At 50.0% G+C, this 13,076-nt stretch overlaps 1 long non-coding RNA gene across 1 annotated transcript; it reads right to left on the minus strand.

The window, feature by feature from the left end:
• Nucleotides 1–1,336: 1,336 nt before the first annotated feature.
• On the minus strand, nucleotides 1,337–11,144 carry LOC123381975. Its single transcript, XR_006589671.1, has 7 exons — nucleotides 10,491–11,144; nucleotides 10,144–10,341; nucleotides 9,705–9,900; nucleotides 6,096–6,268; nucleotides 5,501–5,804; nucleotides 2,663–3,057; nucleotides 1,337–1,647 (listed from the first exon to the last, which is right to left on the minus strand). It is a non-coding gene; the product is annotated as an uncharacterized LOC123381975 (long non-coding RNA).
• Nucleotides 11,145–13,076: the final 1,932 nt, after the last annotated feature.

Here is a 13,076-nt window from a genome sequence, read left to right on the forward strand (position 1 = left end):
AGCTGGGAGATCCAAGTATTTGTTTTTAAAAATATTGAAGAGGTTCGTCAAATTTAACAGGCTGTTGAGGAAAAGTCAGTGGAGTAGAAGTTGACACCATAGCAAGTTCTTTCTGGCTCTCCCGAGGCATAGTTCGGGGCTCCTCCAGCTAGTGCCCACTCTACCCTCTCACACTTTCCATCAAAGCAATAATCACGTCACAGTAGAATTTGCTTGCTGTGATATTGTGATTTATAAGAAATGCATCATTCAGATGACCAAGGTATATTTGTCGTATGTATTTGGTCTTTGTCCGCAGTTCCTGGCTCGCAGCTCGCAAGACTCTTGGTCTCTTTCTATTCTGTGTCTTTACGCCTGGCTCTTCCGAGCCTCAGGGTCTCAGAAATCGATTGAATGCCTGGATTTTGAAGCCAGTTAAACCCTGGACTCAAATTCCAGGTCTGCCACTTGCCAGCTACTAGCTGCTGTCCTTGGGCAAGTTACTTAACCTCTTGAAGCATCAGTCTCATTATTTACACCACGGGGGTGCTGAGGGCGGTGGCGGCGTGAAGGTGGGAGGATAAGTAATAATGTTCAGAAATTCCAACGAGACCATGGATACCAAAACCATTGCTGGTTTTTGAAAACATAGACTCAGAAATTCTCTTACAACCTAGATCTACTTGAACCCTGATGAACAGATTCACACCCCCTTTAGAAACCGGGATGCCAAATTATTAGCTCACGATAAGAATGCCACCTGGGGTCTCAGTCGGTTGAGCGTCCGACTTTGGCTCAGGTCATGATCTCGTGCTCCGTGAGTTCAAGCCCTGCATCAGGCTCTGTGCTCACAGCTCAGAGCCTGGAGCCTGCTTCGGATTCTGTGTCTCCCTCTCTCTCTGGCCCTCCCCCCGTTCATGCTCTTTCTCTGTCTCAAAAATAAATAAATGTTTAAAAAAAAAAAGAATGCCAAGCAGACCAGGCACCATGATACCGCGCCCCCCCCCCCCGCCTCCTCCCTGGGGACAGTGCCAGGGACACACTGAGAAATTCTCATTACCCACCTCACATTTTTTAGGTTCTGTTATGACTATTATGCCCGTTTCTGCCATGTCATTTTGGCTTCTTTTCACAGCATGTCACATTTCCAAGTTAATTCACACTGAGCTATGACAGCGAAAGTCTCCTTATTTTAAACCTGCAGTCAAAGAGGGTGACCCTCCCCCGAACTTTGAGTCCAAGATCTCCGGCTCTGTCTTACTTCGAGAACTGCACAGCCCCCACCCGACACCCTCCCTCCCACCCCGCTCCAGTCCATTGACGACACTGTTTATCCTCAAAGGAAAGAAAAACGGGTTTTTATTTATGGGCCAGATGATGTACCATATAGAGTTGCAAAGCATTCCCCACTGGAAGTCTCGGCAGCCGAGAGCCAAGTGCATTAGTCAAAGGCACTATTGATACGAGGGAACAGAACCAGTGTCCTCAGCTGCCCTGAGAATGTCTTTCCTGAGGTATTTGTCTGGGAGTAGGTCTGACATTTCTGACATTTGCAAGGGAGCCTGTGGGACTGTCGTCTTAAGCAAGGAAGCAGCTGGTCGCCTTCTCCCACCAGCAGCCCTGAAACGTTGTGAAATTCTGTTGTTTTCCACAGCGAGTGCAGGGGCCCTGAGAGATGTGACAGTGGGTCATTACGGAACGCTTAAATCACACCTGGTTCCGGGACCCAAGCGCGGGCCAAGCATGCTCTTTTCCGTCCTCCCCTCTGTCTTTCTGTCTCTCTCTCTCTCCCATCCTCCCTTGAACTTTCCTTGCGTGTGTGTACCTACACAGAACTTTAATAAAACCTATAATGAAGGGTAAATATGTTTAGGATAAGACGCACTTCTGTTGTAACTCCTTTTAAATTAAATAAAAATTCCGAAAGGTCAGGAATGTATCACAGGAGTATCAGGAAAGAGCAAACCTCAAACATCTTATTTGAGAAAAGAAACTTCAGCTCTGGTTTTAGGGTTACAGTCCCCACAGAGGTAAGTTTCACGTTAGCCTCAGATTCCAGTGATGGTGGCTGTGTTCAGCTGGGTTGTTCCTTTGTTCCTAAGTAGGGAGGTACAGAGTGCATTGTATCTGGGGGGTCGTGTTTCCCCAAGTTCATAATGTGCTTTCTTGCCCAGTTCTGGCTTGGGATGACTGCGCTGCTCTCATGGGTAACGGGATTGAGCGATCTTCTAAAACACAGGGGTTACCATCACAAGTCTCAGCAGGGGCAATGATGAAACTTCTAAGGCATTAAATACAACAACCCAAAGAAATACCCTAACGAAGGTGTGGCTTTCCGACGTCAGTTAAAATGATTTCTTCCTTAAGGATACCTCTCGGGGGTTTTGTTGTTGTCATTTGACCTAATTTCCTTCAGTTGCTGAGATATGGAGGGGGTGCTTGTTAGCTCAGTTGAGGCAGGTAGGTCAGGGAATTTCTTAACTCTCTCCTCTGAGTCCATGTAGCGATGCTTCCAACATCCCGTCCTCACAATCCTGCCTCCTCCACACCCTCCATATCCCCTCCTGGCTCCGTGACGCCTGGACCTCCCTAAACCTTGTATCTGCTTCCTCTCCCTTACCCCCAACTCCTATCTCTCTACCGTAACCCACTTTTCAATCCCCCTGCGTAGAAACATGCTTACCTTCTCCATCTTCACAGAGGTGAAGGGTTTCACAACCGGCTGGGCGTGAGGGCAGGTGGTTGATCGGTAGCATTTGCCGATGTCTGCAGTGTAAACACATCCACCGTGGGAGTGTGTCAAGCCAGTTGAACAAGAAGCGTGCATAATCTCTGAAAATTTAAAGCAGCTCTCCCAGAGGTAGGAGGTTTCTGGGGCATCACTGAAGCCTTCCCCTTAGCTCTGGCCTTAACTTGAACTATCTTTCTCCTTCTATTTGTTGTAGAACTTCTCAAGGAGCAGTCCACAATCATTGCTTGTGTCTCCCAGTGCCGTAGTCTCTCTTGGGCCTTTACAATCTGGGTTTTACCTCTTCAAGATCCTTAGGAATTTTGTGGTTGTTGTTGTGACTACGAAAGCTATCCGTGTGGAATCCAAAAGCAAAAAAAAAAAAAAAAAAAAAAAAAGAATCCATCAAGAAAAATGAGTAAAAGTATAAAAGAGATACCATAAATGAGGTTTTTTAAATGTTTATTTATTTTTGAGAAGGAGAGAGAGAGAGACAGAGTGCGAGCAGGGGAGAGGCAGAGAGAGAGGGAGACAGAATCCGAAACAGGCTCCAGGCTCTGAGCCATCAGCACAGAGCCCAACGTGGGGCTCGAACCCACGAACCGTGAGATCATGACCTGAATCGAAGTCGGACGCCCAACCGACTGAGCCACCCAGGTGCCCCTACCATCAATGAGCTTTGAATTGGAAACTGACACTCTTGTTCCTTGTTTTCTTTGGCCTTTGCACCACTGGTCGCTAGTGACCTCCCCCTCTACCAAGAACTCTTTTTTCTTCTTTTCCTTTTTTTTCTGGCATTTTTCAGGTTGGATTATGGTTGACACAATGCTACATTCATTTCAGGCACATGACGTAGTGATACTACAAACTATGCATGATTTTGTGCTCACCACAAGTGTAGCTGCTGTCCGTCGCCATGCAGCACTACGACGATATCATAGACTATATTCCCTATGATGTGCCTTTCATCCCTGTGACTTACTCACCCCATAACCGGAAGCCCGTCCCTCCTGCTCCCCTTTGCCCGTTTTGCCGATCCCCCCACCCCCTCCTCTCTGGCAACCATCAGTCAGTTTGTTCTCCATATCTGCAGGTCGGTTTCTGGGTTTTGTTTTGCATGTTTTCTTTGGTATTTCTCTTTCTATGTCTGATTTCTTTCACGTAGCATAATACCCTCTAGGACTATCCATGTTGTTGCAAATAGCAAGATCTCATCCTTTTTTAGGGCTACGTGATATTCCATCGTATATACATACAACCTCTCCTTTATTCACGCATCTACGCGTGGACACTTGGGCTGCTTCCATATCTTGGTTATTGTAATTAATGCTGCAGTAAACATGGGGGTACATGTATCTTTTTGAATTAGGAGGTCTCCTTTCATTGGCTGCAGCTTCCTGTCCTTCTCCGATATGCCTTCCTCATCTCTCACCTCCTCTTCCCCTGTCCCCACAATGTCCACATCCCCAGAGCTCTCCTCCATCCTCTCCTCTTCCCTTCATCATCTCCATCAACCTTGACATTGGTGATTCACAGGCAGATCTTTCTACCCGAGATCTCTCTTCTATGCTCCGGTTCAGTATCCCAGTGGCCTGAAGTTTCTTTCCTCCGAAAAATGTGAATGGTCCGGAATAGACTCTACCAGCTTGACGTCCATATCTGCTCTGCTGTCTTCATCTTTCCTGTTTCTGTTAAAGGGGCTACCATCCCTGCAGTCACGGAGGCTACAAATACCCATAGACCGAGCTCCTCTACACTCTTCGCACATACGTCCTGCTTATTGAATCTCCCGGCTACCTCTTATTCCATTTCACCTCCACAGTTGAGACCATCATTACCTATCGTCATACCTTCTGGCCTCCGGAATTGATAAGAGTTCCTCTTCCACTGAAAAGAAATCCAGGGATGCCAGCGTGGCTCAGTTAGTTGGGCATCTGACTCTTGATTTCGGCTCAGGTCATGATCTCACGGTTCATGGGATGGAATCCCACGTTGGGCTCCCTGCTGATGGCACAGAGCCTGCCTGGGATTTTCTCTTTCTCTCTTTCTGCCCTCCCCCCCCATCCCCTCCCCCTCTCAAAATAAATAAAATTAAAAAAAAAAAAAGAAAGAAAGAAAAGAAACCCAGCTGTAAGATTTATATTTATAAAAAACAGTTCTGACCAATCTCACCTTCCAGCTCAAATACCCTTGATTATAACTGAGGCTTCACCTTAGCCTAGCATCAAAGTCCTAAATGACATGACCCCTGATTTTCTCCCAACATTATCTACCTCTCCAGCATTCACCTGCCCCGGGACTTTGTCCATGTTGTTCCCTGTCTGGAATTCCTCATCCCCTGTTTCTACATACTTAAATCCGTCCATCTTCAAAGCCAGGGTCAAATGCCTCCCCTGCCCTGAACTTCTTCTCGGAGCTCCCCAGCTGCCAATAATTGCACCTCCATTCTCCGAACTCGGAGCATTTGTCTTGCGTCACATCACTTCCTGCTTCGCATTAAGAGTAATTTGTGGAAGAAAGGAGGAAAACTAACATTTATGAGATCAGTCGTTGCATTAGGACTTTTTGTTAGCTCCTGAAATGTTTACACAACCCTGGGTGGTGCATACTATCACCTCTCGTTACAGAAAAGGAGACAATGGCTCAGAGTGGCACCGTGAAATTGAAATCGGATGACGGCCTGCCTGACTCCACTTGTGTGCTGTCACCACTCAATCGCGTGTCTGGCTTAGCTCTCCTCTCCTGGTGACCTCCTGGAGACCGAGGACCATGATTTCTCCCACGTTTACCCACCTCAAGACTCCCCGAGCAGGGCTGGGCACCCGGCCCGGTGCGCATCGGAACGCGAGGGACCGAGCGCAGGCTGGATTGACAGATAGGTCTGCCCACTGGTCATTTCCCTGCGGGTTGCAGCTGTGCATTCCAGAGCTCCGCACGCTATAAATATCTCACCGCCATTCACGTTTAGATGTTTCTTCCTGCTCTCTGTGCCCTACTTCTGTGCCTCTCTTTGATTGGCAAGCTGTGAAGGAGGCAGAGATTGAATCGGCGGTTCTCTTTTGTCCAGAGCCTGAGCGCAACAATCAACAAACGATTCCTGGTGAGGGGAAAAAAAAAGTTGTTTTCCCGAATGATTCTGTGCTGCTTTTCGATCGATTCTCCTTGCATTTCCTCCCCTTCATTGTAACACATAGAAATGGCATGTAGAGTCCACTGTGACATCACCTCTGTTGGGACGATTATTTACTCTCCAGATCCCTAGCCTATTGTGACCTCTTCTACTCCTCCCGCCCCACCCCTCCCCCCGCCCCCTGCTGGTTGCTCAAAGCCCTCATTCACAAGTGCAGGGGCAGAGGTCCCCCAAGCCACACCCACGGGCCTGACTTACCTGTTCCTGGCTCCTTCTAGATCTACGCAACTAATCTTGTAAACCAACTGAGACTAGACAACCACTCGTGGAATCATTAGATTGTTCCTTCCTCCTTCCATTAAGCGGTGGCTTCATGAAGTAGTTTAACTAAAAAGTAACTCTAATGGTGGGAACTCGGATACCATGGCCTCCTGTTGAAAAAGATATTTTAGGGCAAAGGGCCTTCTCTGAGGAAGCTCCCAGGCACCAGCTACCTCTACGGCTGGCCCCACCCACACACCCCCTCCCGGAGCTTGCCTCCAAATCCCCAAGTTTGATTTGCACCTAGGAAGGGATGAGGAGCCAAACTCCCATTGTCCGTCTGATATGCAATCTGACACACAGACCGGCCGGTATGACGAACATAGACGTGGCTCACCCGAGAGCAAGGGTGATATATGGCCCTTGTGCGGCTGGCCACTCCCCGGGCTGAAGAAGTGTTTGTCAAAGCTGGCCAACGGGCCTCAAAGACCAGCGAGGACAGTGTTTCTGCTCTTGACTCCTCCTCTATCAGTGATGTCTCTGACAGAATGCAGCACTGACCTGTCCCGTGTGCCACGCTTTCTGATGCTCTCTGAGACATCCCCCAGAGGGATGGCCAAGCTCCTGGTCGGGTCAGAGAGGGAGGGGCACCACCCTGGCCCTGTCCTGCAGACGCAGGACGAGCAGGACCCTGCACACGCTCTCGCTGCCTCAGGAGCACCAAAGAGCCTCTGGCTCCCTTGGTGCGTTGTTTTGATGTAAGAAAACCCGTTTTTATTCTCCAAATTTGTGCATAAATCCCACGGAGGCCTCGGATTTGAGGTGGGTGGATTTCATGGGCATCCAGGCACTGAACAGCTGTTGTGGGATTTCTGACTTCTGAATGCACATTCATTCCTATGAAGAGCTCCAGGGACATGTAAGCCCTTGGATGCTCCCTCCTCCACTTGTCCTCTCTCTCCGTCCCCAGCACGTAGGTTATTGTAGCTATTACTGCAACTGTTTGGGACTTGTTCAATAAAAAGTCCCTTTTAATCCAGCGTTACTAAAACGGGTTCTAGTTTATTCGCATATATGTATTTGAATCTCAGTGTGTGGTGGGATGAAATGTCATGCTAAGAAGCAAAATGGTTCTACTGTGACTATAATATTATTAGCCTCTTTTTGGATATTGGGGAAATTTTATTTGTGGCAAGGTGATATACTGAAAAAGAGAGCGTATGTCCCTGATATAAGGTTAGGAATTGGCCAGATAAATTTCAGGCATTATAGGTAGATAAGTAGATAGATAGATGGATAGACAGATAGATAGATAGATAGATGATAGATGGAAGAAATGTATTATATATATTTATATATGTGATATATATATTTAAAATTATAGAGAGATGTTAATCTCAGGTACTGAATGATGGGAGTTCAAAATTCCTTTTTCGTTAAGGAGAAGAAGAATAGAGGTCAGTCTGTGAGGCAGAGGAGGATGGGCTGACTTCTCAATGGAGGTGGGGTCTGATCTCCCGCACAATTAGTCAGAACAGCCATTTGTCATGTGCTGGCTCCTGGCCCTGACATTGTGGATTCACCTATAGGGCTCACCAGTTCAAGAGGGACGTACAGATGTTCAGGACTGTTCCAGCATTGACAGAGGCAGGCCATGGCTATGGCTGTGTTCCCAAGGCAAGGCCATGACAGTGCCCTGAGGAATTCTTCCTGAAACACTCTGGGAATGCAGACTTTGGAAAGGCCTGGTACTCATGCACTTGACCTTTTAGCTGCCGTACAAGCAGGAAGTAATCCCCAGCAGCAACGGCATCCTTGAACATGAACAGCAATCCCGATGTTGCCAGCAGTGTTAAGAAATGAAGAACTCTGAAACTTAACCTTTTAAACTCCTTAACATTTTGAAGAGTTCTTTTGTTTCCCAGAATCATCATTATGAAAAAGCAAAAATGTGATCTTCGCTTCAGACAAAATAATCTAACCCCAATGCCAGTCTCAGGCCCAGCTGCCATCAAATGGCTTACTTGCTGAGAATACAGAGCCCTACTTCCCACTCTGAATTCTCACATAGTACGTTTGGAGTCGGCCTTGGAACCCGCACTTAAGTCAGCTGGTGGATAGCCAGACTTGGGGGACACTGGCCTGGTTTAACTCCCCATAAATTTAGAAATCCCTTTCACAGTATCCCTAAGCCAGAGTATTTACGACATTGTTTCTCTTACTGAGCTGGAATCTGCCACAGAAGTGTTTTTACCCATCTGCCCTGGTTCACCCCTTGGCACAATAAATCAAAGACCTCTGAACTCAGGGGTTGGGAGGATAGCCCAGGGCAAGGGAGCCGGCGGCTTGTGAATAGGAGTGTACTTGCGTGTGTATGTGTGCGGATGTGTGTGTGTGTATACACGAATGCACGCTTGCAAGTGTTTGGGGTACGGTTTAGAACAGGTATGAGGCAGGAGTGAAGCTAACATTTAAGATCAACTGGGGGCTTGGCACACCCAGGTCCAACAGCCATCAAGATCCGAGAAGCAGAGACTGGGGCAGGATGGGAAGGACAGGCGTGCGAGAACAGAGTGAACACAAGACCATCTTATTCAAGAGTCTCCAACTGCAATGTTACCGGCCTGACCTCCAGAAGTGGGGGGCTAGATGGTGGGGGCAGAAAGCCGGCAGGAGGTACCAGCTGAAGTTAAGGAAACGGGTATGGGGAAAACCCAGAATACCCAGGAGACTGGAGCAAAAGGAAGTCTGCCATTTCTCCCAGTACACCATCAGAGCGGGTACGGCCCCCTCAGTACAGAGTTAAAACTATGTCTAGGTCTCATGAATGCACGGGGCAAGGGCTCTCATCCGCACAGTCTCCTTCATTCTGAGGACGGACAGGGACTACACCGAAGGATGGGTCTCGTTTGAGGCTTCGGCTGTGCTGCCAGGATGGAGAAAGACCTAGATCCTTACGTCTCCCAACAATTCTCGGTTTTTGTGGATTCTTTGCCACCCTGGTTGAGTGCCTTTAATTAACAAAGTACCATATCCCAGAAGTGGTCTAATCAGTATGGAATAGACGTGGAACGAATGCCTTCTTCGTTCCGGACATCAGACTGCTGTTATTGCAGTCTGAACAAGCGCCCACATTGCTTGTTCAACTTTTAGTAAGATTGGTTTACCTTGACCTTGAAGACATCCAAACCCCCTAGAACCTTTCCAGAACTGAATAGAAGTCAAGACTTTATATTTTTTCTTTTTCGATTTTATCTGTTAGTGTGGACACACTCTTCTAGATTTGGGAGGTTATTCTGAATCCTGCCCCATAGCCAATGTTTTCGCTCTCCTCCGCAAGTTGGCGTCATTGGCAAATTTGATCAACGTGACCTTGATGTCTCCGTGTAAGTTTTTAAAAAGAGTCGGACGACACAGAATTGATATACCTCTTTGTGGTGCGGTAGAAGAGACCTCCCTCCACCTTGATCTTGAATAATTAATGTTCATCCACCAGCTACAAAGTCACCTGCTTGTCCCATCACATACAGCACTTTGTAAATGACTGAATGATAGCATTTATCAAAGTGTACCATAATTACTTCTTTGCATAGCTGTCTCACTCACCAGGCTGTTTCTCCAAGACAAGGACCATGTTTTATTCATCTCTGTGATTTCAACGCAGAGCACAGTAAGTGTGCAATGTACGTGGGGTGTGGACTCCTCTGGCCAATATCCCCCCCAACTTGTCTGCAGAGGTAAGTATCAAGAATACTCATAAATCATCTTGCCAAAATGAAGGTACTCTATCTTGCAACTCAATCTATCAAGAAATGTAGAGAGGCATGAGGTTAATTGGACACAAGTTAACAACCCAGAATTATTCATTCTTCTCCATAATGTGCATGGCAAACATAAGCTGAATAACATGCCATCAGTTTGTTAACCTCACCTAGACATTTGTTAGTACTCAAGGTCATGTTCATTGGGCTGTAGTTTCTGGTTTCCACCTTGTTCTGTGTCTCCCACCCCCAAGTCGAGTATCCGTGGTCCTTTTGTCTCTTACCATTCCCCATATTTGCTCAAAGATTCCTAATTATCTCCATGCCTCCAACGAGCCTCGCTCTAGTGCCCCCGGGACGTCCTCCCTTGGACCCATCTGATCTCCTGGAAAGCCTTCGGCACCAGCTGGTGGTTTCCTCTCCTTTCTTGAACCACACACTTCAAGTTAACCAGGACTTGACATGGGTCTCTCCGGCCAGGTCTGGGAGAGAAAGTGGAAATGTTACTTGGGGGGGCCCATGCCCTCTTATGCATGGCCTGGGTCAGGGCAAGGAGATGACGCAGAGCAGCATGTGGGCACTTTTAAGTGCCCCCCCCCCCGCCCCTCTCTCCCAAGGACTCTTGAATAACCTTGTAGGGAAGAGTCTTCCACAAAATCATGGAGACTGGATTTCCTGCCAGCTGGAAGGAGGGGTAGGAGGAGGCTTGAAGTGATGGAGAGAAGTTGAAGAAAGGGGTCTGTCTTCTCTCATGAATGTCTCGGAGCTAATTGATCTCATTACATAAGTCTTTCTTCCCTCTCAGTTTTTAGATCATTTCCACCGACAGAGAAGACAGAGAAAACTAGGATGGGGTATTTCTGTCTTCGCCGAGCTCTCTGTTACCACCAGGCCAGCTGCCAAGCACAGCTTCAAAGCTTCCGGGCTTCCCGCTTCCTGAATGTCATTCCACAATTTGCATCACAGTGTCCTGTGTGTCCACCCTCAGTGACGTGCTTCAGTCTTGTATACGTGCATTCAGCAGAGAGTTAATCCAGCCGTGCCCCTGACACGGGGTGCGCTGCGGGCGCAGCCCCGAACAAAACGAGAAAAAAGCCATCAACCCTGCCCCTCATGGGGCTTGCAGTCGACCGGCCGGCAGACAAGAAACAAGACAAGCAAAACAAGTTGCAGCTTGGAGAGCGATACCAGCTGTGGGGGAGAATGGAGCACAGAATCGGATCGCGTGCTGGGGCCTGAGGGACCAGGAGTTGAGGTCTGTAATAGTGCAGTCTGGGAAGGTCTCACGGAGACCTCAACGGTGGGGAGGGGGCGGGGCAGGGGGGTGGGGCAGGTGCCCGGGGAGGGAACCTCCTAGTTGCTTGTTCAATGAGGCCAGACTGACGGGAGCAGAGGATTGGAACCGATCCTGTTAAAATTGGAACTCCACAGAGAACCTGCTGGTTTCCCCTTCTCTGTGTCAGAATAGACTGTTCTGGACTCCGATGCAGGAATGGAACTAAGTGGCCAGGGGTCGTGGTCTCATACGCGGTGGCCTCAGATGGCTGTGCTTTCTGAGTTCTTGATGTCGGACCATCCACTGGCATTTTGTTAATTTATTACATTACGCCCGAGTGCCCGTTCTACCTCCGCGAGTAAAACATTCCCGACCCCGACTTCACGGGCTCGGGGATACCAAGAATACAAGCAATGGTTCTGCTGGAGGACATAAGAGGTAAACGGGCCCGCTGAGAGATCCAGGTGGCTTCTGGTGGGAAAGGAGGTCCAAATCCTGTCTTGAAGGATGGACAGGAAGGAGTGGGCCAGGCAAAGGGGCGGGGCAGAGCTCTCCAGACATAGCACGCCCAGGGCACCGGGGCACGTACTCAAGACAGTCTCGGGGTGGTTCCAGATGTTTGGAGGCGGGTGAGGATGATGTGGGGGTTGCTGGGCGTTTGTGGACGGAACGATGGCAGAGACACGAGGGCGGTGGGGGCGGCACAGGCCTGGTCGTGTCTGGTCTCATCAAGGCCCGCACCGGAAGGGCAACCTCCGAGGACAGCCTCGACATCCGCGCGAAAGAAATTTCCGTGGTTTACAAGCCGCCCAGGCCACGGTGCCTTTCTCTAGCACACGGGAGATGCGCCCGAGCCGAGCAAGTTGCTCTGACCCAGGGCCTGGTTTCCCCTGAGAGCGAGTGATTTTCAAACGCTGGCTTCAAACCCACATTTCCAGCTCGGATCTTTGTGCTTCCCATCCCTTACTCGGTTGTGTTTGGCACAGTTGAGTTCGCTGAAAAAGTGCCCTCTGGGTAGAGGAGCTGCTGTCTGGGTCCCCGACAGACCGTCCTAGGTGCAGCTTCCCGTGGGCCCGTCACAGGGAGTCCGCGCCTCTGTGGCGCAAGACTCCCAGGCGACGTCCACGTCTTAGTCTGTGCGAACAGCGCCCCCAGGAGCTCGGGGGCGGTGTAACCCGCGCGGCCCCGCGCCCCCAGTTCCCCTCGGCTGGCTCCTGGCCCTGCCATTGTTCCCGGCGGGACTGGAGCGGGCAGAGCAGATGGGGAGGGGCTCTGGGGGCTGTGGGCACGGGGTCCTGCCAGGCTCGCTGCTCTGCGAAAACGCAGCGACGCCAAACACGGGCTACAAAAGTCCCAAGTGCCCTGCGGGAGGCCCGTGCCAGGCTCCCCTCCCACGGCCTTCAGTGCGCGACTGTGACCTTGCGCACACACCCCCTCCCCCCTCGCTGGACTGTGGCTCGCTGGCGACGTTGCTGGGACGCGTCCAGGTTGCCATGGGAACGCGCGGGGGCGCTACCGGTCAAGACCCAGACCCCTCAGAGCCGCTGCAAAATCAACACCACGTACAAGGCCAGGTGCCCAGCAGCACCGTCTCGGCCCACAGCTAACCGGGAAAGGGGTCCGGAAGGGATGTCGGACCTTGCCTGTCGTTGGGGAAAGCGCCCCTTAGTCCCCGGCCTTAGTGGCTCTGTGCACACATCAGAGAATCACTCCCCGGGGCTAGGAGGAGGGGGCGAGGGGGCGTGCAGAGAGAGGTGGGCTCTCGGATCAGGAAGACTGGGTTCAAGTCCAGGCTCTGGCACCGGCTAGCCACCCCACTGTCAAACGGGCACCGTACATCTCCCGGGGTTATCATTGGGGTCAGATGGGAGAACACGGTCAAGTGCGGAGCCCGGCGCACGCCCAGTACCCCTTACGTGCCAGCTGGTGAGGGCGGAAGGT

This window comes from Felis catus, chromosome A1 (assembly GCF_018350175.1).
Source record: "Felis catus isolate Fca126 chromosome A1, F.catus_Fca126_mat1.0, whole genome shotgun sequence".
NCBI classification, from domain to species: Eukaryota; Metazoa; Chordata; class Mammalia; order Carnivora; family Felidae; genus Felis; species Felis catus.